The following is an 18063-nucleotide window of genomic DNA, read 5'->3' as shown; positions in this document are numbered from 1 at the left end:
TTTACATTGCCCTTCACGGCAAGCCCTATACTGCGAACAGCAGCTAGTAATTAAATTGCTTTATTTATTGATGTTACCACCACGGACCTATCATTTTGTTGGCAAATAAGTTACAAACCAACCATTTTTCATTGTTGAAGCAATGGTCTTTCAATTCAATGTACCTTTTGTATTCCATTTACATATTTTGCTATTTATTTACTGTACTCTTTCACCAATGCAGCTATATTGTAAATATCCACCCAAAACGGTGTGGAATGTTTTTGGAATGTTTTTTTTTAAATTTCTGTTTATCCATGTAACTCTTATGAACATTTTGACACCTTGGTTTCCCACTTTCCGAAAGTTTTGTAATTGTAATATGTATTCAAATGGCCCTTCACGGCAAGCCCTACATTGAGAACAGCAGCTAGCAATTTAAATTGCATTATTTTTTTATGTTCCCACCACGGATCTATCTTTCTGTTGGTAAACAGGCAACAAACCAGCCTTTTTTTTCATTGTTTAAGCAATTGCCTTTCAATTCAAATTACCTTTTGTATTCCATCTACATAATCTGCAATTGCCTTTCAATTCAAATTACCTTTTGTATTCCATCTACATAATCTGCTATTTATTACCTGTACTTTTTCACAAATGTAACTATATTGTAAATATCCAACCAAATGGCGTGGAATGTTATTGTATTTGTACTTGTTTTAAATTGGAAAATAAAAGTATTATATATATAAAAAAAAAAAAAAAAAAAAACGTTTCATCACGCTTTAAAGTAAAAGAAGACATGTTATTTTATGTATTATTTTTTATTATGTATGTTACAAATTTCTACATAAATATTTTTATATAAAAGTAAAAAAAAAGAGGAAGAAGTTAGATGTAAAAAAAAAACAAAAAAAACAGCGTGTTTTTCCCGTGACAAATCAAATTTTAGGAAAAGACACAACCAGCTGTACAATCTCCTGACTTTTTTTTAAACGTCGGCTCAGTCATCTTAAAGTCACCAAAATGTTCTTGAGCGGCGTAAAGAGACCAACCCGCTGTCGTTCGTTAGTTGATGGCGTTGAAAAAAAGGGCTGGCCCAAACAAGCCCATTCCTCCCAAGCCGGCTCCAAGCCCACCTGCTCCGCCTAGCTGGCCGGACAGCATGGAGGCGTAGAGCATTTTGTTGAGGTCTAGGCCAGAGAAGGCCATGTACGCCATCAGGGGGTTGCCGAGCATGGGGTTACCTGAGGGGGAGCCGGTGCCGGGGCCCATTCCAGGGAACTGCGCTGGAGACGAGAAAAAATATGTAAAATATTTTTTTTAAAGGGAAATAATGATTTTTTAAAAAGGGAAATAATTTTTTAAAAGGGAAATAATTTTTTAAATAAAAAGGGAAATAACTTTTTAAAAAGGGAAATAATTTTTTTAAATAAAAAGGGAAATAATTTTTTTAAAGGGAAATAATTTTTTAAAGAATTTGTTGAATAACTTTTTAAAAGTGTGAGATAATGTTTTTTTAAAACAGATTTTGTTGAGTAACTTTTCATTTATGATTTTAGAAATATGTAAAATAACTTTAAAAAAAAAAGTAAAATAATGTAACGATTTTGTTGAAGAAACATTTCATTGAAAATATGTGTAAAATAACTTTTAATGTGAAATTAATGTTTTGATTATTTAATAATCTCTCAATAATGATTTTAGAAAGGTTTTGAAAAACACATTTTTAATGTGGATGTAGTTTAGAAATATTTTGTAAAAACTTCTTTTTAAATGTACAAAAAAAAAAAAGAAAATGGCACGCAATCTTTATTTTTTGACTCTTCTGTTTTCAGATAATTTTAACTACCTGCCTTTCCCGTGGTCCAAATAGTACTAGAAAATGGCACACATTTTAGAAAAATATAAGGTTATCAAAAATAAAAAATGTGTGATAGTTTGCCTTCTATGGTCTAAAAATAGCTGAGATTGGTTATATATATATATATATATATATATATATATATATATATATATATATATATATATATATATATATATATATATATATATATGCCTATACGAAGGACTTTAATCTTAAAAGAAATTGACAAGTCACGTATTTGAACTGATTTTTTATTTTTATTTCAAGCTTCCTACCTGCCTGATGTGCATGCTATTCGCATGTCGAATGTAGAGAAGTATCATGCAACTTGGATTAGTGTCAACGTGTTTATTTTTTAACTTAGGTTTAAAATACATTTTTCTTAAAAATATCTGATAGTTATAACCTTTTCCTAACTTAACCCTCAATCTCCAACATACCCTCGGTAAATGGATAAATAAATCTGTTTTTGGAATCACATGTAAGGGTAGCTCCAAACCCACACCACCAGACTACACCCACACCATCAGACTACAATCACCACCATCAGACTACAATCCCTACCATCAGACTACAATCCCTACTATCAGACTACAATCCCTACCATCAGACTATAATCACCACGAGCATACTACAATCACCACCATCAGACTACAATCCCTACCATCAGACTACAATCCCTACCATCAGACTACAATCCCTACCATCAGACTATAATCACCACGAGCATACTACAATCACCACCATCAGACTACAATCTCTATCATCAGACAACAATCCCTACCATCAGACTACACCCATGTTATCTATACCCCCCCCATTACCATACTACACCCTATCACCACCAAACTACACCCTCCCACCACCAAACTACACCCTCCCACCACCAAACTACACCCTCCTACCACCAAACTACACCCTCCCACCACCAAACTACACCCTCCCACCACCAAACTACACCCTATCACCACCAAACTACACCCTCCCACCACCAAACTACACCCTCCCACCACCAAACTACACCCTATCACCACCAAACTACACCCTATCACCACCAAACTACACCCTATCACCACCAAACTACACCCTATCACCACCAAACTACACCCTCCCACCACCAAACTACACCCTCACCACCACCAAACTACACCCTATCACCACCAAACTACACCCTCCCACCACCAAACTACACCCTATCACCACCAAACTACACCCTCCCACCACCAAACTACACCCTCCCACCACCAAACTACACCCTCCCACCACCAAACTACACCCTCCCACCACCAAACTACACCCTCCCACCACCAAACTACACCCTCACCACCAAAATACCCCCCCCATTATCATACTACACCCTCCCACCACCAAACTACACCCCCACCACCAAACTACACCCTCCCACCACCAAACTACACCCTATCACCACCAAACTACACCCTCCCACCACCAAACTACACCCTCCCACCACCAAACTACACCCTCCCACCACCAAACTACACCCTCCCACCACCAAACTACACCCTCCCACCACCAAACTACACCCTCCTACCACCAAACTACACCCTCCTACCACCAAACTACACCCTCCCACCACCAAACTACACCCTCCCACCACCAAACTACACCCTATCACCACCAAACTACACCCTCCCACCTCCAAACTACACCCTCCCACCACCAAACTACACCCTCCCACCACCAAACTACACCCTATCACCACCAAACTACACCCTCCCACCACCAAACTACACCCTATCACCACCAAACTACACCCTCCCACCACCAAACTACACCCTCCCACCACCAAACTACACCCTCCCACCACCAAACTACACCCTCCCACCACCAAACTACACCCTCCCACCACCAAACTACACCCTCCCACCACCAAACTACACCCTCCCACCACCAAACTACACCCTCCCACCACCAAACTACACCCTATCACCACCAAACTACACCCTCCCACCACCAAACTACACCCTATCACCACCAAACTACACCCTCCCACCACCAAACTACACCCTCCCACCACCAAACTACACCCTCCCACCACCAAACTACACCCTATCACCACCAAACTACACCCTCCCACCACCAAACTACACCCTATCACCACCAAACTACACCCTCCCACCACCAAACTACACCCTATCACCACCAAACTACACCATCCCACCACCAAACTACACCCTCCCACCACCAAACTACACCCTCCCACCACCAAACTACACCCTCCCACCACCAAACTACACCCTCACCACCAAAATACCCCCCCCCATTATCATATTACACACTCCCACCACCAAACTACACCCTCCCACCACCAAACTACACCCTCCCACCACCAAACTACACCCTATCACCACCAAACTACACCCTCCCACCACCAAACTACACCCTCCCACCACCAAACTACACCCTCCCACCACCAAACTACACCCCCGCCCTTTTGTTACTCACCAAGACACGCGTGTAATGAGATAACAACCACCAAAACCACGCAGACGATGTGTGAGTTCATTTTCTTAAATCTGAAAACAACAAAACACAGATTAGACCACAATTAACCAGAGTTCAGAGTTCACAAGAAACATTACTCCAATCAGTCGTAGTATACACGAATCAGAAGGACGAATCAACTTTAACTTCTGGCTTGAATAAGCTTCTCTGTCAGCATTTCATAAAACATAAGTATTTGATAAATAAGTTAATACAATAAATGGCTCCATAGTCTGATAGAAAATTAGATGATAATGCCTTAAAAATAAAAATCAAGATGCAAAAACTTGGACAGAAAGTTAAGAACAGTGTTTCTTCCAGACTTTTTCTCCGGGGGGGCACTTGAAATCTTCGGGGGGGCGGTAAACTTTCTTCGGGGGGGCGGACACTGTTAAAAGTATATATTTTCTATATAAATTATATGAATTTCATTTCGTTCGAGGGGGCGGTAAAAAATTTTCGGGGGGGGGCTTCGCCCCCCCGAAGAGATGCCTGGAAGAAACTCTGGTTAAGAACACTCTACTGATGGATCCAAGAGAGAGGCTTAACCTAGACAACTTGGCACCAGCTGTGTCGCATGAGCTACAAAAAAGAAACCAGAGTTGGTAATCCTATTTTCTAAAGGGCTCCACTTTTGTTTGATTTCGGAGTTATCTTACCTACATGTGTTTCTATCCCCACCTAACTAGCCTCATCTGCCACTAATTGATTATAAACTAACTAAGCATCCCATATTAAACGTTGTTACACCCACTGCGTGAATTAACAAAATATCAATATAACATTTAATAAACAATTATTCACATAATAAACAAACACCAAGATACATTCCTCTGCGCTTTATAATTTATCTCATAGTCTAGATTTTTTACTGCTTAAAAACAGCGGAAGGTATAATAAAAAAAACGAAACACGATTATTTGCATACGTAATTCGTTTTAAACGAGTTTTAAGCCGTATAATTTGTTTCGTAAGAAATACATTTGAAACAGACACAAAAAACACAACGTTATTAGTTGACGCGATGAAATCTGAGGGGGTATTAAACATGTCGTTTTGGAGTACAGGGGGGACGGGGAGGGAGGGAGGGGGGTGTAGATGTCAGTGCTATGGACATGGGAATGTCTCGTGGACATCTCGGGTCGCATTATTTCACGAGAGCTGACATCGTCCATGGAGACAGGCCTGTCAGGGGAATGTCATAGACTGTGAAATATTTAGGTGGTTGGATGATGGAGGGGGGGGGGGGTAGCGGACATGTAGAGGACATGGGGTTTGCGGTTTTGTATTGGGGGGAGGGGAGTATACATCAACATTGTGAATTAAGTGGGTAGGGGAGAGTTTTATAGTTGTTTTTTTTTTTGGGTAGGGGAGGGGTAAGAAAATGTACAGCCATATAGTATGGGTTCATGGTGTGGTTTGTTGTAATATAGCTTGGGGGGGGGGGGGTAGCGCCACATAGGGTGTTTTCAATAACAAATGTGGGGTTTCCATTAACTGGCAGTAGTTGTGGTCTGTAGTATATTTGGCTGTAGAGGGAAGAGGTAAGGGGTGTATCACCAGATCGTTGGGGTGTGTTGTGATATTTTTGACTGTAGAGGTGGGGGGGGGGGTGTATTAATCGTTAGGGTGTCTTGATTGTAAATGACGGAGGAATGGGGGTGTATTAAAAGATAATGAGGTGTTATAGGCTGTAGAAGAGGGAAGAATTGGGTGTATATCAACAAGTAGTTCAAGTGTTATAGACTGTAGAAGAGGGGACGAGTGAGGGGTGTGCCAACATATACTTGAGGTGTCTTGACTGGAGATGAGGGAGAGGTGGGGTGTATCAACAAATAAGGTGTTATACGCTGTAAAAGAGGGGAGTGGGGGAATGACAACAAATAGCTGAGGTGTCTTGAAGCACATCTGTGGCTGAACTTCTGCATTCTGACACGTTCTTAAAAAAATATGCAAATACATGTGATAAAATTAAATACATCGTAAAGTAAAACATGTTTAACTTTAAATTTTGTTTAAGAAATTGCCTTTCACAATTAAAAATTTAAATCATATTACGCTGTAGGCGAAAAATGCATTCACAAGCAAGACATTTCTTGATGATTTATTGTATACGTAAGACGACCCCCCCCCCCTCACCTCTCTCTTTTTAACCCCGTCCCAATTCACTGCATAGGGAGAAAAAAGTTCTTGGTAGATGGCTGTAGATGTGTTTCTTTGTTTTATTTAAATTATTAACTACTTTACACTTATCTCACAACTAACTCACAACTATCTCACAACTACCTTATCATAACAACTGTGTTTCAACTATCTCACAACTATCTTACAACTATCTTACAACTATCTTACAACTATCTCACAACTACCTTATCATAACAACTGTGTTTCAACTATCTCACAACTATCTTACACCTATCTCACAACTATCTTACAACTATCATACACCTATCTCATAACTATATTATCGCAACAACTGTGTAACAAATCTCAAAACTATCTTACACCTATTTTTCAACTATCTTACAGTTAATACGTTCTCACTGCTCCATATAGTGTAACGAGCAGAGACTAGAATTAAGGCAATGTACAACAAGGGCGTTAAACAGCGACATCAGGAGCGTTAAGTTTTATACATTCAGGGCTATAATATAAAAACTGAAAATAAGCTTAATGCTTCGTATTTTCACGTAAATTTTATTTTGGCCATTGAAAGGCTTATTTATCCAAAACCTGGCAATGATGGGTAATTTTTTTTAACATTTCCATGTCAGGTGGGATACCACAAAAAGTTCGTTCAGTATTAGTCAATATATGATATATATGTGTGTGAGAAACATTAATGCGAAGCATTAATTAAATGATCTTTTGGATTTATATGGCAAAAGCACAGCAATGACAGATGACTTATCTAGTAATTTAATTAATCCTTAAATAATACAACGTGGCTTAAATTCTCAACATTTCCATATCATTTCAATAGTGATGTTTACAATGTACGCTTAGCTACACCCTTAGACTTAGGAAAGCGTGAAATATCTCTACATGTACGAAATAAAAATGAGGTTTAATTTCTTAGACACTATGATCAGGCAAGCTGTAGGGTCAGCCATTCATCATCAGGGCAGTGAGGTGGACAGGGGCCTGACTTAGACCACACCTGAGTGAAGTATTCAACACACTGGTCATCTTGTTTGGGGGCGGGGAGGGGGGGCCAGCTGAAGGCTTAGATGAGGCTGATAAACACGACTAGGTTTGTCTAAAGTTCCTCTTTGTTAGTTGTAAATTTAAACACAAACACAAACATGGACATACATATACAAATGTATATACATATATAAATATATATATATATAAATATATATATATATATATATACATACATATACATATATATATATATATATATATATATATATATATATATATATATATATATATATATATATATATATATATATATATATGTATATATATATATATATATATATATATATATATATATATATATATATATATATATATATATATATATATATATATATATATATATATATATATATATATATATATATATATATATACATATACATACATATATATATATATATATATAAATATGTTTAAGAAATTCATATTCATGTAATTTGCTATCTTTTTGTTTTCTAATTTTAATTTTAAAATAGGCCTATAATACATAATAATGTAAACATTTTGTTTTAGATTAATAGCCCAACACAAATATCTTATTTTTAACTTTATATTTTTTTCAGAAATATACCTCACCAACTCTACTAACGACAACTTCCATTTTTTTAGGCTAACCTCGACATTTACCCACGGCATTAGAAATACCACATTATTTAAAACAACGTTCCAATAAATTTTAATTACGCGTAATTAATGCAAACATGAAAATAAAAAAATCCCATAGCTAATCCATTAAATGAAAACTCACCAAAAGCGCCTGTAACGAATGTTCCGGTATTTAGAGAAACCCTGGAGTCTTAAGGGCATGTGTTCTTCCACCCTTCTGGTGTAATGGGTTTTATAGGAGGGGGGAGAGTCGGTTTCTGCCACCGGTCCATCAAGTCACAAATGACGGCAACATCATCTCCCCCCCCCCCCCATCACTCCACCACACCCCCCCACCCCCACCCCAACAAGATTTCTTACGCCGCCACACTAATCTGCTGAGATCTCCATAAACTTGTCTCGAACTGGCGAAGGTTCGAGAACAACACGAACACACACACACACACATACATACACACACACGCACGTACGCACACAAGAACAATACATAGAGACTCACATACACACACGTACACACTCACACACACATATATATATACACACGTACACACACAAACACAAGAACACATACTAATACTTGAAGAGATAAAAAACGAGATTTTAAAAAATAATTAAAATAAAGCGAGTTCCGTTTACGTCTTACAATGGATGGCTGCTACTCTAAAGTTCAGAGTTCATAGGTTAACGTTGAAACATTGGGTCTGTACTGTAGATGAAGGTGGATTTCCTCGTGTTACATGCACAACAAAGTGCGCTAAGGGATTCTAAGTTAACACACACCGGAGATTCTAAAATTAAACTTGCATGTTACTGCTGTAGTAATTGTAGTAAGGGAAATCTTTATATATATATATATATATATATATATATATATATATATATATATATATATATATATATATATATATATATATATATATATATATATAGTGAACGTGTATATAGTGAACGCCTATGTATATATATATATATATATATATATGTATATATAGTTTTATATATGGCAGTGGAATGTAGACATGAACCTGTAGACCGGGGTCGTCCATTAACCAAAGCACACTCACTAGTCAGAAGGTTAGATTTTTGTGTCGGGTGCCCCAAAAAGAGTTTGTAGGAGGTTGAAGATGGTATTTAAAATAACGTCTACATTTTTATTTTATTTTTTTTTCCATTTTTTTTTTTAAATTATGGAAGACGAAGGAATTGGAATGGTTAGTTTTTGCTTTGTGTGACGATAATAGTAACTCTTTATTAACAGCATGCCGACCTTTATGATGGACCTGTTCTAGGTGCGTGAAAGTCTTTCGCAAAGGGCGACGTAAAATTTATTTCACAATTTTGTCTTTAGTTTTCCGTGATGACGAAATTTGATCTCTTTTTAATTATTACTCAATTTTGCATGGTCTATTATATCAATAGTGTAACTATAGCTATTTAGAAATACATTCAGAATATAATTTTAATTTTAAAAATTAATTTAGAAAAGAGATTTTTAGGCTTTAAAATTGCGACTTCAGTTATGTAAATTCTTTTAGCTGTACACCGATATGTAAACACGCGAATAAACACACTAGCAAAGTCGTAAAATCTAGTAAACTCTGATAGTGTAGTACAAGGAATCCTTTGTCTGACATAGGAAACTCTATTTCGATTCCCTATATGCCGAAGTCAAGGAAACACGTGAGCTCTACTTTCTCTACCACTTGAGCCTCAGTTCTAGTTTGGTTACTTCACACTTTCTAGTGTGTATTCTTATACCAAAGCAAGTTTATAAATCTTTTATCTATCGGCTAATTTATTCTATAACTGTAATGTGGTTTTGGTTTGGTTTTTTTATATAACTTTAACCTTAAATAACACATAAACTTCAATTGTCAACTGCTGATTAAATCCCCCCCCCCCATGCAGCTTATATAAAGACAGTGACCGCGTTGATCCAGGCCATTATCGGTGACTCGAGTGTGAAGAGGTCAAGCCTTTCATAACCCCCACACGGAGCACCGACCTCGCTTGATTGATGAAGGACAAAATCAGAAGCCACGAGAAATAAACTCCCCCCCCCCCTTGTCTTGTTACCTTTTGGACCACACTCTAAGAAATAAACTCCCCCCCCCCCAAGTGTCTTGTTACCTTTGGACCACATTCTAAGACTTCCACACCCCTCCCCTATCTACATCTTTTGTTTAAAAACAGCGTGTTTTTCTCCTTATTCTATGATTAACCTGTTTCCTGGATCATTGTTTGAGATTCCCCTACACTTTAGTATGTGAAGTAAAGCTCTGTTTTCAGATTTGAACGATACACAGGGGCAGATAGTGCGCATGTTTCTTGAACTCAGCATTTGAAGGGATGGTGTAGTCAGAATTATACCCAGACGCCTTTACTTTCCCTTGCGCGATCCAGGTGCTCTGGAAAGTTGTTGGACGACTTGCCGACTTAAATCCGGACTGAGATCCGAACTCGAGATTTTCCGATTAGCAGTCTACCGCCCTACCACCCTACCACCCTACCACCCTACCACGTCACCCCATCCCTATATTTTGGTTAAAAGCCTTGGGTTTTTTTTTAAATTATATTTATTCTAGTCTCGTTATTCGTTATCATTAATTTAAGATGATACATTACGAATTCGCTGCATTAGAATTGGGTCAAAATTATGTTACAAGATTTGCCACAAATCCACAAGCAGGCATTGTGAATTAAATAAAAGCTTGTAATAAATCTCATATTAAAAAAATTAAGGAAAAAAGATTTTATTATCTTTACATATTTTTTAATTCACAAATGAAATTTACTCTAAAAAGTAAGAAATAAATTTAGTTTGGTGTAACCTTACTAAAGTCTGACTAAAAATAAAAGCATGGTTGCTCAATGAAGAAAAATGAACTTGTCTTTCATTAAGTTATTTGAACTTGTCTTTCGTTTAGTTATAGAAAGTAAACCTATCAACGAACTCTCTATGAATGGGAATATATTTTCCATTAGATGTGCCCAGGGCCCAATGCAATTTCAGGAAACGAGCTTGCATAATTATTATTCCACGGCCTTCAGATTATGTAAAAACAAAGACGTTTTTACTTTAGGAATCTGTGCTAATGTAATTATTATTCCAGGGGACTTGGGTTATTCTGAAAACATAAAAATTTGTTTTTACTTTTGTGAACGTGCTAAAGTAATTCTTTTTTCCATGGTTTTGAGAAAATATAGAGTGTTTTTTCCAGGGTCTAGACTGAATACAAAAACATGCATGTATCAAACGTTAATCAGAGAACGTAAATCAAATTCAAGGTCCCGATTTTAATTCAATCTTAAGGCGGTCTGATGCTAATTTAATCTAATTAATGCTAATAAAGATAAAAACGTTTCACGGAAGAGAGCCAGATTTTGGTCGGGTTAAGAAGATGTACATTGAGCTATGAATGTCCTTTAAGATAATACTTTTTAAATTGTTTCGTAGATGATTTAAATACAGATCAGCCTCAAGGTGAAAAACGAGGAAGTACAACCAGGAAATAGTATCGAAGTACTTTAGGTATAGGCTGGTATAGAGTCAGGGGTGATTTGGTTTGTAAAGATGGTCAGAAAGAATGCTAGGGACACCACCATGCCGCACGAAGTGTTTTACTGTTTCATTTTTTTTTAATCTAATTATTTTCTCTAAATTAGTTCATGGCTTAGCAGCCGACATGTACTGAACATTTCATAAGAGTGGTGCGAATGCTGCATGGCTTTATCACATGCATGTTCAGTTAGGTTGTCTTTTTGTTTCTCACTGGGGAATGGGGTCTTAGGTCTACATCCTTTAGTGCGAGCAGCGCATAATGATATGGTAAAAACGTCTGTTAGTTAGTTTTCTGGGCTAGTTAACATGTCTATAAATTAGCTCTTGATTTGGGACCCTCTAGTTTCTGGGTTAGGTTTACATGTGACCATGTAGTTTCTGTGTTAGTTTACATGGAACCCTATAGTTTCTGGGTGGGTCTCCATGGGACCTTTTAGTTTCTGGCATGGTTTCCATGGGACCCTGTAGTTTCTATGGGACCCTGTAGTTTCCATGGGACCCTGTAGTTTCCATGGGACCATGTAGTTCCATGGGACCCTGTAGTTTCCATGGGACCATGTAGTTCCATGGGACCCTGTAGTTTCCATGGGACCCTGTAGCTTCCATGGGACCATGTAGTTTCCATGGGACCCTGTAGTTTCCATGGGACCCTGTAGTTTCCATGGGACCCTGTAGTTTCCATGGGACCATGTAGTTTCATGGGACCCTATATTTTATGTGTTCGTTTCCATGGGACCCTGTAGTTTCCATGGGACCCTGTAGTTTCCATGGGACCATGTAGTTTCATGGGACCCTATATTTTATGTGTTCGTTTCCATGGGACCCTGTAGTTTGTGGGTTAGTTTCCATGGGACCCTGTAGTTTCCATGGGGTCCTGTAGTTTACGTGGGACCCTGTCAGTGGCGTAGCCAGGAATTTGTCATGGGAGGGGTTCAACCATTTTTCCATACGTAAAAATTCACACACACACACACACACACACACACACATATATATATATATATATATATATATATATATATATATATATATATATATATATATATATATATATATATATATATATATATATATATATATACATATATATATATATATATATAGGGGTGTGATTCCATGGGAGGGGTTATAACCACCCTACCCCCCCCCTTGCCTACGCCACTAGACCCTGTATTTTCTGTGTTAGTTTCCATGGGGCCCTGTAGTTTCCATGGGACCCTGTAGTTTCTGGTTTAATTTCCATGGGAGCCAGTATTTTCCATGGGAGCCTTTAGTTTCTGGGTTAGTTTCCATGGGACCCACTAGTTTCTGGGTTAGTTTCCCCAACCACTCCACGACTGTTCCCTACACAACCCCGACGTAGAAGAGTTAAGCCCTCGCAATAAAAGCTAACACCAGTGACAAGGTTGTAACTTCATTTCCTCGTTCCATAGAGACAAGGTGAGACGTCAGACCCATGACCTTTAACCCCGTCTTTACATAAATAACTCGTATCATAACATGGATACGTAATACTAAGGTCGTTGGGGGGGGGGGGGGTGTGAGGGGGGTAGAGAAATAGAAATGGGTGTATTAGTATTTCAGAACAATAGTCGGTTGAAAATGGCGAAAAAATAATTTTATTCTTCATAAAGAAAAATTATAATAAAATTAATTAGGCCTACAATCCTTTTTTTTTCCTTTTTTTCACAAGCACTTTTAAATATTTATTAAACCGATTGCAATACATTATCGCTTCTAAATTACAATTTGAGCCGACCACTTCAAATTATCAGGTCTAAACAATACACTGACTAAGCTATGCTAAAAATTGTATTTTCTTCGTAATAACTAAAATGTAAACAGAACAAGAATGTCAAAATTAACAAGGTGAATTCGATTAAGTTGTTTAACAACCTTATACTTAGGCCACAATTTCTGTATGTGGTTAAACGGTTGTGTGGTCAAATATTGCAACTCACTTTTGATCAATTTTTAATGCAGCGATTTCATTCAAATTTTTTTTTGCCAGTGCAAGAATAACAAATTTTAAATTTAATTTGATACTCAAATAGTCAGTAGTGCTGGCGATCGCTGTATTAGATAGGTAAATGTGAGGTTGCTCACGATCATTTTTTACACCTGAGATCCGATCATAGATGTAGGACAGTTAATTGCTCTTTATATTTCAAATCTAAAGGTGAGACTAACATTTTAGTTGTGTGGTAAATATGAACAGAATTATAAAAGAAAAAATTGATTTTAATTGTATTTAAAAAAATTAATTGTGACTTCAAATTATATTTTTTTTAAATTGCTAAAATACAGAAAATAAAACATATATAAACCTTCGCCATAACAAGTTTTAAAATGCACTAAATTAAAGAAAAATAGAAATATTAGTTTAATTAAAAAGTTGTTCGCTAAATTGAAAAACTCTATGGCCGTGTCCGCAGATCTGGAGACCATAGTCCAGTTCATACACGAAGTTGGACTTGTTTAAATCATCCGACATAAATACAATCAGGAACGAAGAAGAAGAAGAAGAAGCTAAATCGTATAAGATTTCATGGATACAAGATATATATGTACACCAAGTCCTATCCTACCTATTCCAAACTTCATCATCACATTTTCCCGTTCGTGCCCAAGACACATGGGGCAGATGAAGTAGAGTTCATCTGCTTCAGAGACCTCGGTTTATGAAGGGATTGTGTGGTCAGCGGTATGCCCGGCTGCCTTTTCTTCCCTAACATGAGTTGGATACCCAGGATTATAACTAACTTGAACCCGGATTCGAACTCGAGATGATAACTTAAAGAGTCGATTATTCAAACACCTTAAGTATCGAGTACTGAGAGGGGGTAATTGTTCTTGGGGATAATGTCGGGGAGATATGTCCGAGGGGTAATTGTCGGGGGGGGGGGGGGGGAGAATGTCCTGTTACTCCTTTAAACAATATTATTGGACCATTCAACTTCATGGCTCAGTTACTTGGATATAATTTATTTTACTTTTTTTTTCTTTGTTCTGAATTGTAATTATTGGAGGGACATGCCTCCAACACATGTTAGTATTACGGGTATTTCGACTTCAGCTTGCTTCTCTTTCTGGATTAGCTGCTATAGTTTTTGACCACAGAAGTTGTTTGATTTTGGAGTTTTCTCCCCAAGATGGGTTGCCTTATCTGCCCTGGGGTCCAAACTCTTGACTTTTGGAATCACACGCTATCCCACCAAGCAACCCCCCCCCCCCTTTATCTAAAGTTAAAGCTGGCCTTATACATAAGAAATGCCTTTAAAATTGGTATGTAATTCATTTACAAATTAATCCACACAGATTAAAGCTAATGAGATTCTGACCCTAAAATCTAAATCGGTGCGCTGTAAATCTAAAACAAAAACTTGATGTGGACTGTATATGTCCGAATAAGCCACGCCCACTTGATGACTTCTATGGCTGTCTCGCGTCTGTCGTCTGCCCTACTAAAACTCACATATTTCAGTCATGGCCGCGGCTAATTGTGTAACTTTTTCAGTTTCAGATTTGTGACGTCACATGCCGGAAGTTGACAAGTCGTTGCCCGCGTGCTAAAGCCCACAGATGGTAAAACCAGGGGTTATGTATAGTGGAGTGGGTCTCAAATTTTAAAGACAGGGATGCGGAGAGTGAAGTGGATCTCAAATTTTAAAGATATGTATGTGGAGAATTAAGAAGGTTTCAAATTTTAAAGATATGGATGCGGAGAGTGAAGTGGATCTCAAATTTTAAAGATATGTATGTGGAGAGTGAAGTGGGTCTAAAATTTTAAAGATATGGATGCGGAGAGTGAAGTGGATCTCAAATTTTAAAGATATGTATGTGGAGAGTGAAGTGGGTCTAAAATTTTAAAGATATGGATGCGGAGAATGAAGTGGGTCTCAAATTTTAAAGAATGGGACGCAGGGACGTGCTACAGATCGGGTGTAGGACAAAAGGCCGACATCCAAAAGGCCGACAAGACAAAAGGCCGACACGGACAAAAGGCCGACATGGACAAAAGGCCGACAGCCAAAAGGCCGACAGGACATAAGGCCGACAGGACATAAAGCCGACAGCCAAAAGGCCGACAGGACATAAGGCCGACAGCCAAAAGGCCGACAGTCCATAAGGCCGACAAACCATAAGGCCGACAAGCATAAAAAATAATAATATCGCACAATATGTGTTACTGCATAGCTTCTATCTTGACAACCATCAAAATAAAGCATGAAATAAGGTGAAACGTTCAAGAGAAGAGACGGTGCTAGTTGCTATTCTTATAAGGTGAACCATCGGGTCAAGCGACTGGAGATTACGGGAGTGTCTTAAACACAAAGGATCAACACCTAAGTATTGCGAAATACTGTCACTGCTGTCTTTCATAGCTCCTTCTATGTCAAAGGGGTGAGATAATCATCAAAGAACAAAGTCAAAAGCTGCCGGCATTATCGCTCATATGCAACAAGGTGGAAGAGACAATGTTAGTTGCGATCCTTATAAGGTGGACAATTGGGTCCATGCGACTGGAGATAGGTGGCATTACCACCATATTACGCAAAGAAATCAAAGAAACCGAATGAAGTAGACCGATCACGTGCCTTGACTGGACTACATGTTAAATACCGACAAACTTTGAATTATATTTTAGTTTCATCCATTGCGAATTGCGTGAAAAAAAAGTGTATACTATATTCGTTGGATTCATTAATTCTGTTGTGATTTTGATACAAGTGTGCCAAAATCGGTAAGTGTTTTTGTGTGTGTGTGTAAACTTGCCCCTGTGATTTCCCTCTATAAGAACCAATATATCGTCAACAAATAACTGGTTACATCGTGTGTATTATTTTATCCTATTGTATGTACCTAAGAATATTGATGAGAAACTTAAACAGTCGTATATAATTACATATTTTAGATATTAAACATGTCTGTAATTGTAGTTTGGTTTTATAAAACTTGTCGGCCTTTTGTCTTGTCGGCCTTCTGTCTTGTCGGCCTTTTAGCAGTCGGCCTTTTGTCTTGTCGGCCTTTTGTCTTGTCGGCCTTTTGGATGTCGGCCTTTTGGCAGTCGGCCTTTTGTCTTGTCGGCCTTTTGTCTTGTCGGCCTTTTGTTCAAGTCGGCCTTTTGTCCGTGTCGGCCTTTGGTCCATGTCGGCCTTTTGTCCGGATCCCCTACAGATCTAGCCAGGGACCCGAACTCGAGACTTTCGGGTTAGCAGACGAACGCTCTACCACTCTGTGGACAGTGGTGTAGATCTCAAATTTTAAAAAGCAGGGCTGTAAACGGCGAAGAGGGTCTCAAATTTATTAGATATGTCTTGGATTGCCTCGTTGGGTTCCTTTGATTCCACCCCTATCTCTGATGGTCCTTTCCTATAGACGGTGGGCCTTCTGGGGTCCACCTATACCTGGTGGTCCTTCCCTATAGAGACGGTGGGTACCGATACACCATGTTGTGTTGATTTTTCATGAGTCGCATTGTAACAAAAACTGTGGACTACCTCTTTTCTGCCGTAACATCAAATTTTAAAAATTCAGTTTCACACAATTTTCCGGAGAATTATTCCAAGAATAAATTGGGAGACGTCGCGAGCGGCACCAAGATTGACAAATTATCCTTATCCGGGATGTAAATATTGGCCTTTGACACCATGCACACCAGATGTGTCAGAATGTTTACAAACCTGTCAAAAAAAATTCTTAATAAAATGGAAATGTAAACGCTAAGGCGATGAAAGATAACAAATGACCCCACTTCTAGAAAGTTACTTCCCTTTATGAAAAAATGGTTTCTTATGGTGGAGTATGGGTCGGCAACCTCTTTAAATTAATGGCACTGTTGGTGAATTATTTATAGAAAAGAATAAATTTAGGGAGCCCTACTGAGGACTAGGCTGGACTTGATGTTGGATGGTGTCATTACCTGAACTGGTTAAATGTGGGCATTAGGTGTGGGCATAACCTAAACTGGTTAAATGTGGGCATAACCTAAACTGGTTAGATATGGGCATAACCTAAACTGGTTAGATGTGGGCATAACCTAAACTGGTTAGATGTGGTCATAACATAAACTAGTTATATGTGTTATAACCCTAATAAATGCTGCCACGACAACTTTGCCTAGATTCAGGACAAAATTTAAGTCTAAACATGCAATTTCTCTTTGCGTACGTTTAAAAGGACATAATTAGTATTTTTAGTCACGATTTTTTTTTCCGTTTTAGAAAATGTATACGTGTTTTTTTCTTACCGCTATAGCAGGGTTGATTCTACCAAGTGGTTTAAACATAGTCTGATCAATATTACACCAATTTAAAATTGTGATACATGTAAC

General features: G+C 38.0%; 1 protein-coding gene and 1 long non-coding RNA gene across 2 annotated transcripts in view; one reads left to right on the top strand and one right to left on the bottom strand.

Moving 5' to 3' along the window:
• The window catches only part of LOC131953352 (ATP-dependent RNA helicase DHX8), a 108681-nt gene that overhangs the window by 27315 nt on the left and 63303 nt on the right, over positions 1-18063 (top strand). The gene's annotated exons all lie outside the window — the stretch shown is intronic.
• Positions 905-8423, bottom strand: LOC131953355 (uncharacterized). Its single transcript, XR_009388633.1, has 3 exons — positions 8310-8423; positions 4313-4383; positions 905-1268 (listed from the first exon to the last, which is right to left on the bottom strand). It is a non-coding gene; the product is annotated as an uncharacterized LOC131953355 (long non-coding RNA).

The sequence above is a fragment of the Physella acuta genome, unplaced genomic scaffold, assembly GCF_028476545.2.
Source record: "Physella acuta isolate Inbredline_101_S28 unplaced genomic scaffold, ASM2847654v3 ptg000917l, whole genome shotgun sequence".
Taxonomy (NCBI): Eukaryota; Metazoa; Mollusca; class Gastropoda; family Physidae; genus Physella; species Physella acuta.
Note: the sequence above shows the minus strand (reverse complement) of the source record. Positions and strands in the feature narration are given on the sequence as shown.